The 10,739-nt window shown below is 44.3% G+C and overlaps 1 long non-coding RNA gene across 1 annotated transcript; it reads left to right on the top strand.

Moving 5' to 3' along the window:
- The first annotated feature begins 277 nt into the window (after nt 1-277).
- On the top strand, nt 278-4,743 carry LOC147030720 (uncharacterized). Its single transcript, XR_015056492.1, has 3 exons — nt 278-2,074; nt 3,146-3,259; nt 3,509-4,743. It is a non-coding gene; the product is annotated as an uncharacterized LOC147030720 (long non-coding RNA).
- Nucleotides 4,744-10,739: the final 5,996 nt, after the last annotated feature.

Genomic DNA, 10,739 nt, shown 5'->3' on the forward strand with positions numbered 1-10,739 from the left:
CAGGCAGCTATCCTTGACGCAGCATCATTGAAGGTGAACCGTGAGATTATCGAGGCGTGGTACTCCTGTGAAAACTCCATCAACCGACACATCGACTTGAACTCGCCAGCCTCCGCGAGCAGGGCACAGATTGGCGTGCTTTTAAAAGCACCCAGACACAACCGTACACTTTGGCTTGAATGGTTTCCAGCTTTTTGCAGTTGGTTTTGCACATGACCCAAAAGGCCTGACTGCCATAATCCTATTGGGAGCGGAAGAGGGTTTTATATAGGTGGAGACTTCCCTGATGAGCTCCCCAAGATGTACCTGCAAGACTTTGTGGAAGGTTGAGGCCTTTGGCACATCTGCCGCCAAGTGTTTTAGGATGGGGTCTCCAGATAAGGCCCTTATCGAAAGTAACTCCTCGAAAGGAAACATCAGGGGAAGCTTTAATAGAATTGCCATCAATTTTTATTGATAAATCCTTGACCTTCCTTTTACGAGAGAAAATAAAGAACTTGTACTTGGGCCCAGAAATCGAGAAGCCCCATTTTTGGGCCCACTGCTCAATCCTGCAAACCTCTCCCTGGCGTTTTTTGGCCGTAAACTGAAGGCTTCTGCTCCGGGCCCACATAGCAACATCATCCGCAAATGGAGATATCCTGCTGCGGGACACTAAAGAGGAGGCAGCATCATCCATCATGATGTTAAAAAGGGTGGGACGAAGACAGCTACCCTTGGGGATACCATTGACCATGGGAAACACAGAAGAAAGGGCTTGACCAACTCTCACTTGGAAAGTTTGATTCGATAGGAAATCACGGATTCACCAGAACATTCTGCCATTGATGCCGAGTCTGTGTATCTTGTACAGGAAGCCTTCTTTCCAGACTGAGTCGTAAACCTTGTGGATGTAGAAGAACACACAGACTAAGGACTCATGATTGTTTCGGCCAAAGTTACATTTGCCATGGCGACCGTGGGGTCTCAAAAATCTACGGCCACTCACAATTATACAGCGGCCGCAGTATTTCCACGGTCACACAATGTAGCAGTCACATATGTTTTTATTTTTCGGGGAGCCGCACGGCATATTTAGAAATTATGGAGACCGAAAACGTGGGGGTGCCGTACGGTCTTTGATTTGATGTCGCACGGTGACCTCAGAGCGTCCCTGCAGCGGCTATAGAATTTTCAAGGCAGACGCAAGGTAGCCTCAAGGTGCCCGCAAGGCGACCGCAGGGGGACCCTAAGGTGAACGTGCAGCCAGACGGACGGTAACGAGTGGGGATATATACCAGTTCTTTTTTTTACTGAAATAAAAGTATAACAGTTCGGAATATACCAGTACATGGTGCCCCCAGAATCCGAATTGAATTCGTTCCAGGAGGCTGTTCGGATTGCAAAAATTTCGATTCCCAAACTATTTTCCCAATAAGAAATAATGGAGTGAATTAATCCGTTCGTGGACCCCAAGAAACCCCACTTTCAAGACACTTTCAACTGAAATTCCCCATGTTTAAGGTAAAATAAGATGAGTAAATGACCTTCGGTGTCGGTGTATTGTATGTAAACTGGTACAATCACCAATCCAAAGGTCCACACAGGCTCGAGCTCCAGCCTGGGTTCTGATCGCTCGCACACTCTGCGAGCGATGCCCCCAGGGCAGCTCATCAAGCATGATGCCCCCAGAACCACAATCACTTTCATCAAACGCATCGGGCTGAGGTAATCATGGATATTCCAAATTTCAACCGGTTTTTCTGTGAAATTAAATCCTTGCCCGACAGTCCGTCACACCACGTGATCGGATTGCTTTTTTGTTATTAATTAAAACACAAGATGAGTAAAAAAAAAAAAACAGCACAAATCAAGGTGAAAACACGAGGAAAAGTACCGATCGACACATGAGAGATGCTTTCACGAGGACTTCCTTTCACGAGGATTTCCTTTCACGAGGACTTCCTTTCACGAGGACTTCCTTTCACGAGGATTTCCTTTCACGAGGACTTCCTTTCACGAGGACTTCCTTTCACGAGGACTTCCTTTCACCAACGAACTGAATGAACAAAGCGCGAAGACGCGGCTCGAACAGGTGGGGGAGACGCGTGAACAAACATGAACGCTTCGTTGTGTTCGGTTTTTTAAAATGTATTCGGTTTTCGGGCAAAATTCATTTTTCATTGATAAGAGGCAACGGAGGCCGCACAAATAATGCAAGCCCACCGTACGCCCTACGTACGGTCGACGTGGAACACAACTACGTCACAACTACGGCATGTCGAATTGCTACGGTCAACGAAGAAATGAAAAAAGTTATAACTCCACGTTATAATTCCACGGCGACCCCTACGCCCTGTAAAAGATAGCCAAACGGCGTAGGGCCACCCTGAGGCCATCGCAGAAAATCTGCGGCCGCCGCACGTTTCTGTAAATTCAGCGGGGGGGGGGGGTATGGCCACCGTATCCTCACCGAAGAGCAAATGTGACTTCGGCCTGAAGCATAACATATTCTCAAAGCCATCTCTCTCTCTCTCTCTCTCTCTCTCTCTCTCTCTCTCTCTCTCTCTCTCTCTCTCTCTCTCGTCTCTCTCTCTCTGTCTCTCTCTCTGTCTCTCTCTCTCTCTGTCTCTCTCTCTGTCTCTCTCTCTGTCTCTCTCTCTCTCTCTCTGTCTCTCTGTCTCTCTCTCTCTCTCTCTCTCTCTCTCTCTCTCTGTCTCTCTCTCTCTCTGTCTCTCTGTCTCTCTGTCTCTCTCTCTCTCTCTCTCTCTCTCTCTCTCTCTCTCTCTCTCTCTCTCTCTCACATACCCCTCCCTCCCACAGTGTATAGCATGTTTAGTGAGGCATCACTCTCCCAACCTCCCCCACCCCCGCATTTTCCTCACTCTTCCCCCCTTCCTCACCCCCTTCTAGTTTCCCTCCCTTCTCTCCATACTCTCTGCCTTCCCTCCCTCCTCTCTGTCCCTCCTGTCTCTTCTCCCCTCCACCCCCAATATCCCAGTCAGCGAAGCGACACATTGTATTTGCGAGTTGACAATATTTTCAAACATGCATCATCGCCTATTAAATCAGGTATCATCATCATTTTCCCATTTTTCGTGTACATCAGCACCAAGTATCAATCACGACAACCGAATGTTCAAAGTTTGTCTTCACAAATTGACAGAACAAAACACCATGAGAGTGGACCCTGATTCCAAGGCAAGGCTTTTTGAGGAGGCCAAATTAAAAGACCCCTGCAAAATGAAGTTGGGTTCACCAAGGAGAAGCCTTCATGAAGGTAAGCTGTTAATTATCTTGAAAAGGGTTGTTGAAATTTACCAAAATACCCAGTTTTCAATCATGTACTCCCTCAGAGTTCCCTCAGGACGCATGTAAAGTTTTGAGCCGCTCAATTTCATGGTTTTGGAGTTATGGAGGAGACACACATACACTTATTATTCTTCATGTTAATGACTTTCAAAAGTCATTTGACATCGAGTCATTTATATTATTCACTGACAATTCAAATATTTTCTGATCACACCAGGGTTGACCCGACTCAATTTCTTGGCTTGTTCATTGATCCTAATTTATCAACAAAAGGATATTCCGACAATCGACACAAGTTTCTCTCACCAAATGTTTGTGTAACAAACAAGTTGAAGGGTTTTTCTCAGTACATGTGTTCCCTGTCATATTCTACCCTAATGTTACCTTCTTTAAATTGTGGAATTTTATCTTGGGTGGGTCAATGTATCAAATACCCACAGGGAGAGAATTTTATTGATTCAAAACTGAGCACTCAGAATTGTTACTAACACTGGTTTTCACTCTCATACTGATGTGTTATTTCTCAGAAATAAGGTTTTGAAAGTTGATGATTTGTTCCATTCAAATTTCGGTAATCTCATGTTTCAATTGAATACTGATATGTTACCTCATGCCACGGAATCTTTATTTACCAGAAACAACCAAATTCACTCTTATCCAACAAGACAGAGTAATCACCCTCATTTACCTTTCACCACAACTGTTTTCTCACAAAAATCTCTTGTGTTCACAAAACCCAAATTCTGGAATGAACGACTTTTATTGTTATTGCTGCTGATGCTCTTTGAATATGCGTTTCTTTGCATCCATTGGAATGTAATACTTTGTCCTCTTTCACGATTACTTCGGCTCTATTTTCGAGATATTGTTAGGGACGTCGCTTCTGGATAACTCCAAGAGAGTGACATATTCCGAGAAACCACAAACGTCGACTGGAACCCTCAACTCGGGCCGGATCCTCACACCCAAAGTGGGTTTACCGTACCAGTGAATCAAACGTGGCAGATGGGGAATCGTGCCTGTGACTATGCGGTATCGTGCCTGTGACTATGCGGTTGTTAGTTTGGATGCGTGAACCAATGCTGCATGCTGCCATACGTGGGCTACCATTACCATTGGGAACTCAGACCAATGTTGCCCACTGGGAATGATATTCGGACCAACGCAATGCAGGATAAATCAGGACACATTCAACACTTCAATAATTTATTCCACAGCAAGCAAGGAAATGTAAAGAGCGGAAAATGACGGGAGGAATGATTAAAGGAATGCAGAGGACAAATGCAAAGGAGAGCAAATGGTCGGGGGGATTGTCACCTCAGAAAATGGTGAGGGAAATCAAACATGACATGAAAAGAGGTTGAACACGTATAAAACACATGTAAAGCACATTATACACACATATACATTTTTCCCTTACCCTCTACCGATCATACCCGACCCCGGAGCACTTGTACACAATGACTTAACACAGAACTACAATACTGGATCAAGGAGGAAGACACAGAGAGATTGGGTTGAGGGGGAAAGAGAAAGTTGGGGTTGGAAAAAAAAAAGTTTGAGGGACTTTGTCGAGCCTTCACTCCCCCTGAGATCACTCCTTTTGGAGCTATCTTGCCCAAACTCGCACCTCATGTCCACCCTTGCAACTGAGCCCCATTGGTCTGCGGTCCCGAGTCGGAACCTGGCCGGCCAGTGTGATGTTCTGCGGCCTCAGGACAGCTCGTTCCATGTAAATATTGGCAGGCTTTGATGTTTGGAAGGCAGCGCTGGAAAATACGGCACTGGGGCGATATGAGTAAAACTATGTGGAAATGAAGACGTGACATGGGAGAGAAACTGGTGTGAGGTTTGAAAATCTGCTCTGGTGAAACAAAACGAAAAGTGGAAAATATCTCTGGGAACAGGCTCTCAAAACTCTGATCTGTCTCGGGCATTTGTGGAGGCGAGAGATTTTGCCACCGATCTCGGTTTGTACCCCGTTCCGATAGTCCTGGGGCTGAGGGGGGTCCTGTGTGCAATCATATGTCCCCTATACTAATTTTGACTCTTGATCCTTGTAGGGGACCCCGAGGAGATTGAAAAAAACTTGGGTTGACATTCCAGATGTGGGACAGAAAGGTGTAATTCAAGATGGCGTCCAAGATGGCCGCTGCGTCATTATTACCAGTATAACTCCATGTGGAATTGTCCTCGAGTGATCAATTTCGTGTCTTTACCTCGGTTTTTGGGGTTAAGGAATCCATTACAATCATTTGCAGGCTTAAAAAAGTATGGGATAACGGTGAAATCCAATATGGCTGCCGCGCCCTTTCATCTTGCCTGTCATGGTTCAGAATTGAGGTAGAGGAATAAATTTGATGTCTTTATACAAGTTTTAGGGGTCAAGCATTTCACTCAAAACAATAAATTTGCACAAAAAAACAATGGATCATTGTTAATTTCAGTACATGGGCTCTAATTGATTATCCAACAATTCGTAAAATGATGCAACTGGATAAGAAAGAGTGCCTGAGAAGTTGACTGGTGTCTCGTCACATTTCATTCGTAACAGACCAACTAATATTTACCTCTCTTTTTCAGGCATTGAATGAAATGGAAGGGATTCCGATGAAGAGGCGCCGCTCAGAATTTGTTGATGTCGACATCAAGAAGTGTATTATTTGTCAGATTGACACCAAAGAATCAACAGGCAACAACGCAGAGGCTCGGATGAAAGTCCTAGAGGCTGCGAGAATACGCAACGACTTGGTTGCAAGGAGGCTCGAGCAAGTCGATCATGAACAGTTTGTCTATCATGTGAACAACAAATGCTATAAATCGTACACCCTCAAAAAGCCACTGATTAAACTTGAAGAAGAGCCGTCCAAAGCGGTGGGAGAGCCGGAAGAACCGGAAGGAGTTGAACTGGTCCCAAACCGATCTGTGAGCCGAGCAACCCAAACCAGAATTGCACCACGAGCTCCTCCATCTGCTGATATACCGGCTTCTGAAAGGAAACGTACGGTGTGTGCCAATGTAAAGATAAAAGGAGACCGACAGAAATTCAGGATTTGTGAAGATGTACGCGCAGAAAAGTTACTAAAGGCTGTGGTATTCTTTCAAGATGAAGTTTACTATCGGACAAGTGACCTGCAAGATGTTCACTCCGTCTTTGGATCAGAAATATATTGTCACAAAAACTGCATCCGAAATTATCTTATGAGATACGACCGTGCGAAAAGTAAATGTGACGCACCATCCAATAGTTTAGCAAAAAATAAATGTTTTGCAAGGTTGTTCGAGAACATCGATTTCGCATTGAAAGGTGGACAAGGTTTCGCCTTAAGCGACCTCCGTAACAATGTTCATGGATTCAGCGATTCCTAGGAAACGTTTTCGAACAGAGACATTCGATTTTTCTTGAAAGTCACTATAGCCAGGAATTGAACATTTCCAGGCCTACAGAAGCAAATAAGTGTGCCATGGTTTTCTTAAACGCCAGTCCTGCAGACATGGCTGACGTCATTCGGTCAATCAATCCCATCACTCAATGTGCATCAACTATTGGGCATGCTCTTTTGGACTTGAATTTTGATTTGCAAGACAAGTTTTGCGATTCTGTTGATCTGCAGGACTCCTGGGATAATATGAATATCCCAGATGAGTTAATGACTTTTTTGTGTGGGTTACTAAATTATAATAGAAATGATCTTGAATGCAGCGTGGGTAGCAATAACAACTCTCTATTGAGCGATGATGACGATACCTCTGATGAAGAAACTAGTAGTAACAGCAATGCTCATTCACCAAAACTGAGGAAACTAAAGTCAGTTTTCCAGGTTCTGTACTTCATGGTCCAGAATGGTAGACGCAGGACACCACTCCATCTGATGTGCGCAGAAAGAATCCACGCAACACGCAAGAGCAAAACACTCATCACCTCTCGAAACCATTTTGGAATATCAGTGAGTTACGATGAAATTCTCCGGTATCAGACTGATTTGGCAGACTTAGTTTGCACAAATGGAACTGATGATGTTCCTTTGCCAAGCCATCTTAATCCAGAGAAATTCACCACTGCCACATTTGATAATTTTGATCACGAGGAGGCCACGCTATCGGGTCTGGGTGGTACTCATGACACTGTTTCGGTTTTATATCAGGACAAATCAGATGGTGTTCAAAGGAAGCCACGAATTTTGGAAACTGGTGTAGTTCATGGTCCAAAATCATTTCAGAAGACACTAAAATGTCAAGAGCTAAAGGACTTCTTCAAACCAACAAAGAAGGGAGAGATACCCAGTGACTATTTAGTAAGTAACTCGACATTAAGTGAAGGATGTGGTACGGAAGGAAAAGATCTTGCTTGGTCACCAGCCCGGATGAATTTGTCAAATATAGAAGAAGGTTTAATCAAACAGGACTGCGATGAACAACAAATGCCATGCTGGAGTGCCTTCAACTCAGTTGTCACTGATGACAAACTTCCTGAAAGGATCGTAGGCTTCTTGCCAATTCTACCACACCCGGTCACAGAATACAACATAGTGTATACCGCTCTTAAAAATTTTCAGAACGTCTTGGGACAGCTAAGTCAGAACCACTTGGCTGTAGCGTTCGATGAAGGTGTCTACAGAATCACACGAGAGATTATGTTGTGGCGCCAAGGAGAATTCAAGGACTTGACTCTTTGCCTGGGATCGTTTCATTTACTTAAGATTTAACTTGGTTGCATCGGAAAGTATCTTCGTGGTTGTGGTGCTGAGAGTATATGGATCGAAAATGAAATATTTGGGCCAAATACGACCCAGGCTGTCTTGGGAGGTTCACATTATGTTCGATCCCGAGAAGGCATGACTCTCCTTTCAGAGGCTATGGAGAGACTCCAATGGAGTGCATTCTTTGAGAAGCATGGCGTAGAGAAATATGTGGAGCCGCTCAAGTTGCTTTGAGAAATGAAGCAAGAGGTGTCTGCAAAGAACAAGTCGAGAAGAAGTAAGGAGCTCCTTAACGCTTTCCTTGGACTATCGGGAGACCTGTTCGACGATTTCGAGGAGTTTAAAAGGGAAAGGAAGGCAGAAAGCAAAACATTCTTCCACTGGGTTAGGTTTATTGAAATGGTTCGGTTTGCACATGACCTTGTGAGGGCTGACATAGAAGGCGACTGGCATCTGCACCTGCAATCAGTTGAAGCAGTATTGCCATATTTCGCCATCTTTGACTTGATCGACTATTTGTGGTGGTGTTCTCTCTACCTGGAGGACATTAAAAAACTACCAGAGAATGCACCAGTTGTCCATGACAATTTCATGGCTGGGCGTTTTGTTGTGAAACGTTCTTCCATCCCATTCTCTGCTGTTGCTGCCGACATGTGTCTGGAACAGACAATCAACCGCTCATCTAAGACAAATGGGGGAATCATTGGCAATACGAAACGGAAAGAATTCGTAACAAGATGGAACATCATTCACCATGAATTGAAGGCGGTAAATCAAACCTTTCGTGAAGTCACAGGTGTACAGTTGAACAATACAGAACTTCCTGTCAATTATTCATTCAGTCGTTGGCAAACACAAGAAAATGAATGCAAAGTAGACAAGATGATCGCATACATCCTGAATTATGAAAATCCATTCGAGGTGAAGCAAACAACTGAACTGAAACTTCATAACTTTCTCACCAGAGCTATCATGCCAGATGAGATTCAAGATAGTCCATTGTCTGTTCAAGAAACCGGTCTGAATTTATACAACACGTTCAGAAAGGAGCGCCTGGTGGAGAAGACAAAACGACTGAGTGACACAATCAACAGGAACAATGTTAAGACATTCGCAAGTGCTGAGGGAAAGAAAGCATCAGCCCCAAAAAGGAAACAGAAGCAGGACAAGAAGGAGTTAGGTGTTGCGCAGAAGCAACTGGACATTGTCAGGGTCCGTGGGAATGATGCCCAAGAGGTTTTCACGTATGATCTGGTCAAAACTAGTTACTTATTTAGTGATGAGGATGGACTCATGAAAAAACCGACAAAACATGAGCTTGTGAAAGAACTTGAATCAAATATTACAGCAGGTGACAACATCGCTCCGATGCATTGGACGGATATGCCAACCGGAGACATTGTCGATGTTATGGCTTATGTGCGAAAGCTGAAAACTTCCTCCATGAATACCTTCGGAGAATTGTGCAAGCAATTGCTGAGCATGATCCTTGGGGTTTGCAAAAATGCTTCCCGCATTGACTTTATCTTCGATTCGTGCATGGAAGGATCAGTGAAAGAAAGCGAACGACGAAGACGAACTCAGAAACCCCCAGTCTTGTACAGTAACATCACACGAGAAAGCAGGTTACCAAGAGATATGGATAGTTTCTGGTCATCTGCAGCAAACAAAGCCAAACTAGAACAGCTCATGAAAGTATGGCTGATTGGCCACTTTACTGCACAATCCGTAGATGTTCACATTGTAGTGAGTCGGATAGTGGGAGACGAAACCTCAACACAAACCCAGTCGATCAGGAATGGGATAGTAAGCCAACACCCAGAACTGGACTCGGACCATGAAGAGGCTGATATCCGTCTCATCCCACATGCTCTTCATGCCGTCAGAAGTAATTGCACACGGATTGTAATTCTCTCGAGCGATACTGATGTGTTCGTAGTTGCAATGTATTTCTATCATATTTTCACAGCAAATAGACTCCGTGAACTTTGGCTCAGAGGGGGAGTTGGAGACAGGACAAGATTTATCCCTCTACATGTAATGGCTGACAAGGTTGGAAGACCAATGTGTGAAGTCCTTCCCGCGATGCATGCACTAACTGGCTGTGACATTACTAGCAAATTTGGCACGAAAGCTGCTGGTATCAATGCAGAACCTGTTCTGTACCTAAAGGACTTTGGAAGGGCACAGAGAAATGTGCAGGCCTGTGTGCACAATGCCGAGAAATACCTGGTCCAAGTGTTGAAAGGAGGAAATCATGGCATTGAATCGATGGATTGTTTACGTCACAACATGTACCATCACAAGAAAGTCGATGACAATCATTGACCTTCCCCAACCAGCTATGCTACGTAAGGTCATATTCATAGGGCATTCTATATGACCAATGTGCAAATCAACTGTTTCGGAGATTTTTCGCTAAACCCTCAAGACTATGGGTTTATGATGGAAAACGAATGTCTCGTACCAATGAAAGACCATCGTAATTTGCCTGAAGAAGTAGCTTTAAAATGTAACTGTGTGAAATGTGCCACTCGCTTCTGTCCTTGTGGACAAAGAAAAGTTCGATGCTGCATATTCTGTAAATGCCAGGCAAACAATCAGAGCAGCCAATGCAAAAACCCTAACGGGGTTATTCCAACGAAGTCGGTGCGGTTTGTGCAAATTCTAAGCAACGTAATAGTCGGAGGTTTGATGCCCACTGTATACCAAACTGATCGAGTTATTTAAACAGTTTTGGATTCATGA

The sequence above is a fragment of the Eptatretus burgeri genome, chromosome 3 (assembly GCF_056783735.1).
Source record: "Eptatretus burgeri isolate ZD-2024b chromosome 3, Ebu_testis_v1, whole genome shotgun sequence".
NCBI classification, from domain to species: domain Eukaryota; kingdom Metazoa; phylum Chordata; class Myxini; order Myxiniformes; family Myxinidae; genus Eptatretus; species Eptatretus burgeri.